The 10,000-nt window shown below is 51.5% G+C and overlaps 4 non-coding genes across 4 annotated transcripts; 3 read left to right on the plus strand and 1 right to left on the minus strand.

Moving 5' to 3' along the window:
- Positions 1-1,847: 1,847 nt before the first annotated feature.
- Positions 1,848-1,929, minus strand: TRNAL-AAG (transfer RNA leucine (anticodon AAG)). Its single transcript has one exon. It is a non-coding gene; the product is annotated as a tRNA-Leu (tRNA).
- Positions 1,930-2,470: 541 nt separating this feature from the next.
- TRNAD-GUC (transfer RNA aspartic acid (anticodon GUC)) lies at positions 2,471-2,542 on the plus strand. The gene has a single exon. It is a non-coding gene; the product is annotated as a tRNA-Asp (tRNA).
- A 2,865-nt stretch (positions 2,543-5,407) lies between these two features.
- On the plus strand, positions 5,408-5,479 carry TRNAD-GUC (transfer RNA aspartic acid (anticodon GUC)). The gene has a single exon. It is a non-coding gene; the product is annotated as a tRNA-Asp (tRNA).
- Positions 5,480-8,334: 2,855 nt separating this feature from the next.
- TRNAD-GUC (transfer RNA aspartic acid (anticodon GUC)) lies at positions 8,335-8,406 on the plus strand. The gene has a single exon. It is a non-coding gene; the product is annotated as a tRNA-Asp (tRNA).
- The last annotated feature ends 1,594 nt before the right edge of the window (positions 8,407-10,000 follow it).

Genomic DNA, 10,000 nt, shown 5'->3' on the forward strand with positions numbered 1-10,000 from the left:
CTCATCTCAGCCTCTCCTGGTGATACATCACACCTGGGATCGTTTGCTCCCTGTGGGCTGTGGGAAATTTGCTACCAGCACGCCCTGGAAGTGGGGCTCATTCCGCTGCAACGGGAGGTCTTCCCAGGACGCGTCACAGCTCAACGCAAGAGCTCCTGGGTTTCGAAGGCTCTTGCAGCAAGCCTTCACAAAGCAGCAGGGAGCGCCGTTCCAGATGGGAAACTTGAGACTGGATGTCCAGAAAAGCAAGACGTCAGAAGCGAAACCTTTTTCCTGCAGGGTGTGGCATACCATCCGCTTGCTCATTGCGACAGAGGTGGCACTAATGAAGGAAGAGGTCAACGTTACGTTCTTCTTTAAAATGCAAGGCCAGGAAAAGTGGCAGCGGTGGGATTTGAACCCACGCCTCCGAAGAGACTGGAGCCTTAATCCAGCGCCTTAGACCGCTCGGCCACGCTACCTCCCTGCTAGTCTCTGAAAGCGGAACTTGACCCGTTGCCCGGCCCGCTTTAGTGCTTTGCCTTTTCTCCTTGGAAAGTCTGGAGACAGGCAGTGGAAGGGCAGGCAAACTGTCAGGTGCGCAGAGGAGGGGAGACCATGAGGCAAGGTGGGAGATGGGGGCAAGAAGTGAGAAAAAAACGAATCGCAAGCTAGGGCAGGATTCGGAAAGTGAAGCCGAAAAGGGGCTTAGCATGCAGCCCAGGGGTTTCTTTGACTGTCCTAAGCCCACAGGGACTTTGCCGTCCTCAGCTCATGAGACTTGAGATGGGTAGCTTGATTTGCTGAGGAAATGCGGGATGACAGATTCAACTCTGGAGTCAAACATAGCCCGGAACTATCGCCTTAAACTGAGTTTTAAGCCTGGTGCCGATAAAAAGAAAGAAATTAGCCTTAGATCGGGCAAGCCGTTTGACGGGGGAAAATGAGACCCCCTAGGCCAGCTAGGTGGTCGCTGGATGCTGTGCAGACATCAGCAGCTGTTCATTTCATGCCCTCACGTCTCCTCGTTAGTATAGTGGTCAGTATCCCCGCCTGTCACCCGGGAGACCGGGGTTCAATTCCCCGACGGGGAGGTTAAACCTTTTCTGGATTTTTTTTAGTTCTTGACAAATATTCTTGAAGATTAGGCTGAGTCAAGTAGGGAATGGGTGCCAAGAACTGACTCTTTAAGAAAAAAGCACCGGCAACGCTAGTCATCGTACAATATTTGTGCACAATTGCTTACATTAGGCAGCCGGTCCACTTTATTGAGTCCCCCTCAGCACCATTTAGTGCTCCTGTTGTCTGCGAAGTCCAAATTGTAACCCTGAATCAGTTCCTCTTCTGACCCTTTGTATCATGTTACATGACGAGTAATGATCACCTGTTAGCTTTATCCCTAATTATAACTCTCACTCTTTCCCTGCATCTAACCCTAGCTCTAATCCCATCATTAACCTCGGTCCGGGCACACGCGTGAACCCTTACTCTCATCTCAGCCTCTCCTGGTGATACATCACACCTGGGATCGTTTGCTCCCTGTGGGCTGTGGGAAATTTGCTACCAGCACGCCCTGGAAGTGGGGCTCATTCCGCTGCAACGGGAGGTCTTCCCAGGACGCGTCACAGCTCAACGCAAGAGCTCCTGGGTTTCGAAGGCTCTTGCAGCAAGCCTTCACAAAGCAGCAGGGAGCGCCGTTCCAGATGGGAAACTTGAGACTGGATGTCCAGAAAAGCAAGACGTCAGAAGCGAAACCTTTTTCCTGCAGGGTGTGGCATACCATCCGCTTGCTCATTGCGACAGAGGTGGCACTAATGAAGGAAGAGGTCAACGTTACGTTCTTCTTTAAAATGCAAGGCCAGGAAAAGTGGCAGCGGTGGGATTTGAACCCACGCCTCCAAAGAGACTGGAGCCTTAATCCAGCGCCTTAGACCGCTCGGCCACGCTACCTCCCTGCTAGTCGCCGAAAGCGGAACTTGACCCGTTGCCCGGCCCGCTTTAGTGCTTTGCCTTTTCTCCTTGGAAAGTCTGGAGACAGGCAGTGGAAGGGCAGGCAAACTGTCAGGTGCGCAGAGGAGGGGAGACCATGAGGCAAGGTGGGAGATGGGGGCAAGAAGTGAGAAAAAAACTAATCGCAAGCTAGGGCAGGATTCGGAAAGTGAAGCCGAAAAGGGGCTTAGCATGCAGCCCAGGGGTTTCTTTGACTGTCCTAAGCCCACAGGGACTTTGCCGTCCTCAGCTCATGAGACTTGAGATGGGTAGCTTGATTTGCTGAGGAAATGCGGGATGACAGATTCAACTCTGGAGTCAAACATAGCCCGGAACTATCGCCTTAAACTGAGTTTTAAGCCTGGTGCCGATAAAAAGAAAGAAATTAGCCTTAGATCGGGCAAGCCGTTTGACGGGGGAAAATGAGACCCCCCTAGGCCAGCTAGGTGGTCGCTGGATGCTGTGCAGACATCAGCAGCTGTTCATTTCATGCCCTCACGTCTCCTCGTTAGTATAGTGGTCAGTATCCCCGCCTGTCACGCGGGAGACCGGGGTTCAATTCCCCGACGGGGAGGTTAAACCTTTTCTGGATTTTTTTTAGTTCTTGACAAATATTCTTGAAGATTAGGCTGAGTCAAGTAGGGAATGGGTGCCAAGAACTGACTCTTTAAGAAAAAAGCACCGGCAACGCTAGTCATCGTACAATATTTGTGCACAATTGCTTACATTAGGCGGCCGGTCCACTTTATTGAGTCCCCCTCAGCACCATTTAGTGCTCCTGTTGTCTGCGAAGTCCAAATTGTAACCCTGAATCAGTTCCTCTTCTGACCCTTTGTATCATGTTACATGACGAGTAATGATCACCTGTTAGCTTTATCCCTAATTATAACTCTCACTCTTTCCCTGCATCTAACCCTAGCTCTAATCCCATCATTAACCTCGGTCCGGGCACACGCGTGAACCCCTACTCTCATCTCAGCCTCTCCTGGTGATACATCACACCTGGGATCGTTTGCTCCCTGTGGGCTGTGGGAAATTTGCTACCAGCACGCCCTGGAAGTGGGGCTCATTCCGCTGCAACGGGAGGTCTTCCCAGGACGCGTCACAGCTCAACGCAAGAGCTCCTGGGTTTCGAAGGCTCTTGCAGCAAGCCTTCACAAAGCAGCAGGGAGCGCCGTTCCAGATGGGAAACTTGAGACTGGATGTCCAGAAAAGCAAGACGTCAGAAGCGAAACCTTTTTCCTGCAGGGTGTGGCATACCATCCGCTTGCTCATTGCGACAGAGGTGGCACTAATGAAGGAAGAGGTCAACGTTACGTTCTTCTTTAAAATGCAAGGCCAGGAAAAGTGGCAGCGGTGGGATTTGAACCCACGCCTCCGAAGAGACTGGAGCCTTAATCCAGCGCCTTAGACCGCTCGGCCACGCTACCTCCCTGCTAGTCGCCGAAAGCGGAACTTGACCCGTTGCCCGGCCCGCTTTAGTGCTTTGCCTTTTCTCCTTGGAAAGTCTGGAGACAGGCAGTGGAAGGGCAGGCAAACTGTCAGGTGCGCAGAGGAGGGGAGACCATGAGGCAAGGTGGGAGATGGGGGCAAGAAGTAAGAAAAAAACTAATCGCAAGCTAGGGCAGGATTCGGAAAGTGAAGCCGAAAAGGGGCTTAGCATGCAGCCCAGGGGTTTCTTTGACTGTCCTAAGCCCACAGGGACTTTGCCGTCCTCAGCTCATGAGACTTGAGATGGGTAGCTTGATTTGCTGAGGAAATGCGGGATGACAGATTCAACTCTGGAGTCAAACATAGCCCGGAACTATCGCCTTAAACTGAGTTTTAAGCCTGGTGCCGATAAAAAGAAAGAAATTAGCCTTAGATCGGGCAAGCCGTTTGACGGGGGAAAATGAGACCCCCTAGGCCAGCTAGGTGGTCGCTGGATGCTGTGCAGACATCAGCAGCTGTTCATTTCATGCCCTCACGTCTCCTCGTTAGTATAGTGGTCAGTATCCCCGCCTGTCACCCGGGAGACCGGGGTTCAATTCCCCGACGGGGAGGTTAAACCTTTTCTGGATTTTTTTTAGTTCTTGACAAATATTCTTGAAGATTAGGCTGAGTCAAGTAGGGAATGGGTGCCAAGAACTGACTCTTTAAGAAAAAAGCACCGGCAACGCTAGTCATCGTACAATATTTGTGCACAATTGCTTACATTAGGCAGCCGGTCCACTTTATTGAGTCCCCCTCAGCACCATTTAGTGCTCCTGTTGTCTGCGAAGTCCAAATTGTAACCCTGAATCAGTTCCTCTTCTGACCCTTTGTATCATGTTACATGACGAGTAATGATCACCTGTTAGCTTTATCCCTAATTATAACTCTCACTCTTTCCCTGCATCTAACCCTAGCTCTAATCCCATCATTAACCTCGGTCCGGGCACACGCGTGAACCCTTACTCTCATCTCAGCCTCTCCTGGTGATACATCACACCTGGGATCGTTTGCTCCCTGTGGGCTGTGGGAAATTTGCTACCAGCACGCCCTGGAAGTGGGGCTCATTCCGCTGCAACGGGAGGTCTTCCCAGGACGCGTCACAGCTCAACGCAAGAGCTCCTGGGTTTCGAAGGCTCTTGCAGCAAGCCTTCACAAAGCAGCAGGGAGCGCCGTTCCAGATGGGAAACTTGAGACTGGATGTCCAGAAAAGCAAGACGTCAGAAGCGAAACCTTTTTCCTGCAGGGTGTGGCATACCATCCGCTTGCTCATTGCGACAGAGGTGGCACTAATGAAGGAAGAGGTCAACGTTACGTTCTTCTTTAAAATGCAAGGCCAGGAAAAGTGGCAGCGGTGGGATTTGAACCCACGCCTCCGAAGAGACTGGAGCCTTAATCCAGCGCCTTAGACCGCTCGGCCACGCTACCTCCCTGCTAGTCGCCGAAAGCGGAACTTGACCCGTTGCCCGGCCCGCTTTAGTGCTTTGCCTTTTCTCCTTGGAAAGTCTGGAGACAGGCAGTGGAAGGGCAGGCAAACTGTCAGGTGCGCAGAGGAGGGGAGACCATGAGGCAAGGTGGGAGATGGGGGCAAGAAGTGAGAAAAAAACTAATCGCAAGCTAGGGCAGGATTCGGAAAGTGAAGCCGAAAAGGGGCTTAGCATGCAGCCCAGGGGTTTCTTTGACTGTCCTAAGCCCACAGGGACTTTGCCGTCCTCAGCTCATGAGACTTGAGATGGGTAGCTTGATTTGCTGAGGAAATGCGGGATGACAGATTCAACTCTGGAGTCAAACATAGCCCGGAACTATCGCCTTAAACTGAGTTTTAAGCCTGGTGCCGATAAAAAGAAAGAAATTAGCCTTAGATCGGGCAAGCCGTTTGACGGGGGAAAATGAGACCCCCCTAGGCCAGCTAGGTGGTCGCTGGATGCTGTGCAGACATCAGCAGCTGTTCATTTCATGCCCTCACGTCTCCTCGTTAGTATAGTGGTCAGTATCCCCGCCTGTCACGCGGGAGACCGGGGTTCAATTCCCCGACGGGGAGGTTAAACCTTTTCTGGATTTTTTTTAGTTCTTGACAAATATTCTTGAAGATTAGGCTGAGTCAAGTAGGGAATGGGTGCCAAGAACTGACTCTTTAAGAAAAAAGCACCGGCAACGCTAGTCATCGTACAATATTTGTGCACAATTGCTTACATTAGGCGGCCGGTCCACTTTATTGAGTCCCCCTCAGCACCATTTAGTGCTCCTGTTGTCTGCGAAGTCCAAATTGTAACCCTGAATCAGTTCCTCTTCTGACCCTTTGTATCATGTTACATGACGAGTAATGATCACCTGTTAGCTTTATCCCTAATTATAACTCTCACTCTTTCCCTGCATCTAACCCTAGCTCTAATCCCATCATTAACCTCGGTCCGGGCACACGCGTGAACCCCTACTCTCATCTCAGCCTCTCCTGGTGATACATCACACCTGGGATCGTTTGCTCCCTGTGGGCTGTGGGAAATTTGCTACCAGCACGCCCTGGAAGTGGGGCTCATTCCGCTGCAACGGGAGGTCTTCCCAGGACGCGTCACAGCTCAACGCAAGAGCTCCTGGGTTTCGAAGGCTCTTGCAGCAAGCCTTCACAAAGCAGCAGGGAGCGCCGTTCCAGATGGGAAACTTGAGACTGGATGTCCAGAAAAGCAAGACGTCAGAAGCGAAACCTTTTTCCTGCAGGGTGTGGCATACCATCCGCTTGCTCATTGCGACAGAGGTGGCACTAATGAAGGAAGAGGTCAACGTTACGTTCTTCTTTAAAATGCAAGGCCAGGAAAAGTGGCAGCGGTGGGATTTGAACCCACGCCTCCGAAGAGACTGGAGCCTTAATCCAGCGCCTTAGACCGCTCGGCCACGCTACCTCCCTGCTAGTCGCCGAAAGCGGAACTTGACCCGTTGCCCGGCCCGCTTTAGTGCTTTGCCTTTTCTCCTTGGAAAGTCTGGAGACAGGCAGTGGAAGGGCAGGCAAACTGTCAGGTGCGCAGAGGAGGGGAGACCATGAGGCAAGGTGGGAGATGGGGGCAAGAAGTAAGAAAAAAACTAATCGCAAGCTAGGGCAGGATTCGGAAAGTGAAGCCGAAAAGGGGCTTAGCATGCAGCCCAGGGGTTTCTTTGACTGTCCTAAGCCCACAGGGACTTTGCCGTCCTCAGCTCATGAGACTTGAGATGGGTAGCTTGATTTGCTGAGGAAATGCGGGATGACAGATTCAACTCTGGAGTCAAACATAGCCCGGAACTATCGCCTTAAACTGAGTTTTAAGCCTGGTGCCGATAAAAAGAAAGAAATTAGCCTTAGATCGGGCAAGCCGTTTGACGGGGGAAAATGAGACCCCCTAGGCCAGCTAGGTGGTCGCTGGATGCTGTGCAGACATCAGCAGCTGTTCATTTCATGCCCTCACGTCTCCTCGTTAGTATAGTGGTCAGTATCCCCGCCTGTCACGCGGGAGACCGTCCCCGACGGGGAGGTTAAACCGTTTCTGGATTTTTTTTAGTTCTTGACAAATATTCTTGAAGATTAGGCTGAGTCAAGTAGGGAATGGGTGCCAAGAACTGACTCTTTAAGAAAAAAGCACCGGCAACGCTAGTCATCGTACAATATTTGTGCACAATTGCTTACATTAGGCGGCCGGTCCACTTTATTGAGTCCCCCTCAGCACCATTTAGTGCTCCTGTTGTCTGCGAAGTCCAAATTGTAACCCTGAATCAGTTCCTCTTCTGACCCTTTGTATCATGTTACATGACGAGTAATGATCACCTGTTAGCTTTATCCCTAATTATAACTCTCACTCTTTCCCTGCATCTAACCCTAGCTCTAATCCCATCATTAACCTCGGTCCGGGCACACGCGTGAACCCCTACTCTCATCTCAGCCTCTCCTGGTGATACATCACACCTGGGATCGTTTGCTCCCTGTGGGCTGTGGGAAATTTGCTACCAGCACGCCCTGGAAGTGGGGCTCATTCCGCTGCAACGGGAGGTCTTCCCAGGACGCGTCACAGCTCAACGCAAGAGCTCCTGGGTTTCGAAGGCTCTTGCAGCAAGCCTTCACAAAGCAGCAGGGAGCGCCGTTCCAGATGGGAAACTTGAGACTGGATGTCCAGAAAAGCAAGACGTCAGAAGCGAAACCTTTTTCCTGCAGGGTGTGGCATACCATCCGCTTGCTCATTGCGACAGAGGTGGCACTAATGAAGGAAGAGGTCAACGTTACGTTCTTCTTTAAAATGCAAGGCCAGGAAAAGTGGCAGCGGTGGGATTTGAACCCACGCCTCCGAAGAGACTGGAGCCTTAATCCAGCGCCTTAGACCGCTCGGCCACGCTACCTCCCTGCTAGTCGCCGAAAGCGGAACTTGACCCGTTGCCCGGCCCGCTTTAGTGCTTTGCCTTTTCTCCTTGGAAAGTCTGGAGACAGGCAGTGGAAGGGCAGGCAAACTGTCAGGTGCGCAGAGGAGGGGAGACCATGAGGCAAGGTGGGAGATGGGGGCAAGAAGTAAGAAAAAAACTAATCGCAAGCTAGGGCAGGATTCGGAAAGTGAAGCCGAAAAGGGGCTTAGCATGCAGCCCAGGGGTTTCTTTGACTGTCCTAAGCCCACAGGGACTTTGCCGTCCTCAGCTCATGAGACTTGAGATGGGTAGCTTGATTTGCTGAGGAAATGCGGGATGACAGATTCAACTCTGGAGTCAAACATAGCCCGGAACTATCGCCTTAAACTGAGTTTTAAGCCTGGTGCCGATAAAAAGAAAGAAATTAGCCTTAGATCGGGCAAGCCGTTTGACGGGGGAAAATGAGACCCCCTAGGCCAGCTAGGTGGTCGCTGGATGCTGTGCAGACATCAGCAGCTGTTCATTTCATGCCCTCACGTCTCCTCGTTAGTATAGTGGTCAGTATCCCCGCCTGTCACGCGGGAGACCGGGGTTCAATTCCCCGACGGGGAGGTTAAACCTTTTCTGGATTTTTTTTAGTTCTTGACAAATATTCTTGAAGATTAGGCTGAGTCAAGTAGGGAATGGGTGCCAAGAACTGACTCTTTAAGAAAAAAGCACCGGCAACGCTAGTCATCGTACAATATTTGTGCACAATTGCTTACATTAGGCGGCCGGTCCACTTTATTGAGTCCCCCTCAGCACCATTTAGTGCTCCTGTTGTCTGCGAAGTCCAAATTGTAACCCTGAATCAGTTCCTCTTCTGACCCTTTGTATCATGTTACATGACGAGTAATGATCACCTGTTAGCTTTATCCCTAATTATAACTCTCACTCTTTCCCTGCATCTAACCCTAGCTCTAATCCCATCATTAACCTCGGTCCGGGCACACGCGTGAACCCTTACTCTCATCTCAGCCTCTCCTGGTGATACATCACACCTGGGATCGTTTGCTCCCTGTGGGCTGTGGGAAATTTGCTACCAGCACGCCCTGGAAGTGGGGCTCATTCCGCTGCAACGGGAGGTCTTCCCAGGACGCGTCACAGCTCAACGCAAGAGCTCCTGGGTTTCGAAGGCTCTTGCAGCAAGCCTTCACAAAGCAGCAGGGAGCGCCGTTCCAGATGGGAAACTTGAGACTGGATGTCCAGAAAAGCAAGACGTCAGAAGCGAAACCTTTTTCCTGCAGGGTGTGGCATACCATCCGCTTGCTCATTGCGACAGAGGTGGCACTAATGAAGGAAGAGGTCAACGTTACGTTCTTCTTTAAAATGCAAGGCCAGGAAAAGTGGCAGCGGTGGGATTTGAACCCACGCCTCCGAAGAGACTGGAGCCTTAATCCAGCGCCTTAGACCGCTCAGCCACGCTACCTCCCTGCTAGTCGCCGAAAGCGGAACTTGACCCGTTGCCCGGCCCGCTTTAGTGCTTTGCCTTTTCTCCTTGGAAAGTCTGGAGACAGGCAGTGGAAGGGCAGGCAAACTGTCAGGTGCGCAGAGGAGGGGAGACCATGAGGCAAGGTGGGAGATGGGGGCAAGAAGTGAGAAAAAAACTAATCGCAAGCTAGGGCAGGATTCGGAAAGTGAAGCCGAAAAGGGGCTTAGCATGCAGCCCAGGGGTTTCTTTGACTGTCCTAAGCCCACAGGGACTTTGCCGTCCTCAGCTCATGAGACTTGAGATGGGTAGCTTGATTTGCTGAGGAAATGCAGGATGACAGATTCAACTCTGGAGTCAAACATAGCCCGGAACTATCGCCTTAAACTGAGTTTTAAGCCTGGTGCCGATAAAAAGAAAGAAATTAGCCTTAGATCGGGCAAGCCGTTTGACGGGGGAAAATGAGACCCCCTAGGCCAGCTAGGTGGTCGCTGGATGCTGTGCAGACATCAGCAGCTGTTCATTTCATGCCCTCACGTCTCCTCGTTAGTATAGTGGTCAGTATCCCCGCCTGTCACGCGGGAGACCGTCCCCGACGGGGAGGTTAAACCGTTTCTGGATTTTTTTTAGTTCTTGACAAATATTCTTGAAGATTAGGCTGAGTCAAGTAGGGAATGGGTGCCAAGAACTGACTCTTTAAGAAAAAAGCACCGGCAACGCTAGTCATCGTACAATATT

Source organism: Ambystoma mexicanum, chromosome 1p (genome assembly GCF_040938575.1).
Source record: "Ambystoma mexicanum isolate Mex_15411 chromosome 1p, UKY_AmexF1_1, whole genome shotgun sequence".
Lineage (NCBI taxonomy): Eukaryota > Metazoa > Chordata > Amphibia > Caudata > Ambystomatidae > Ambystoma > Ambystoma mexicanum.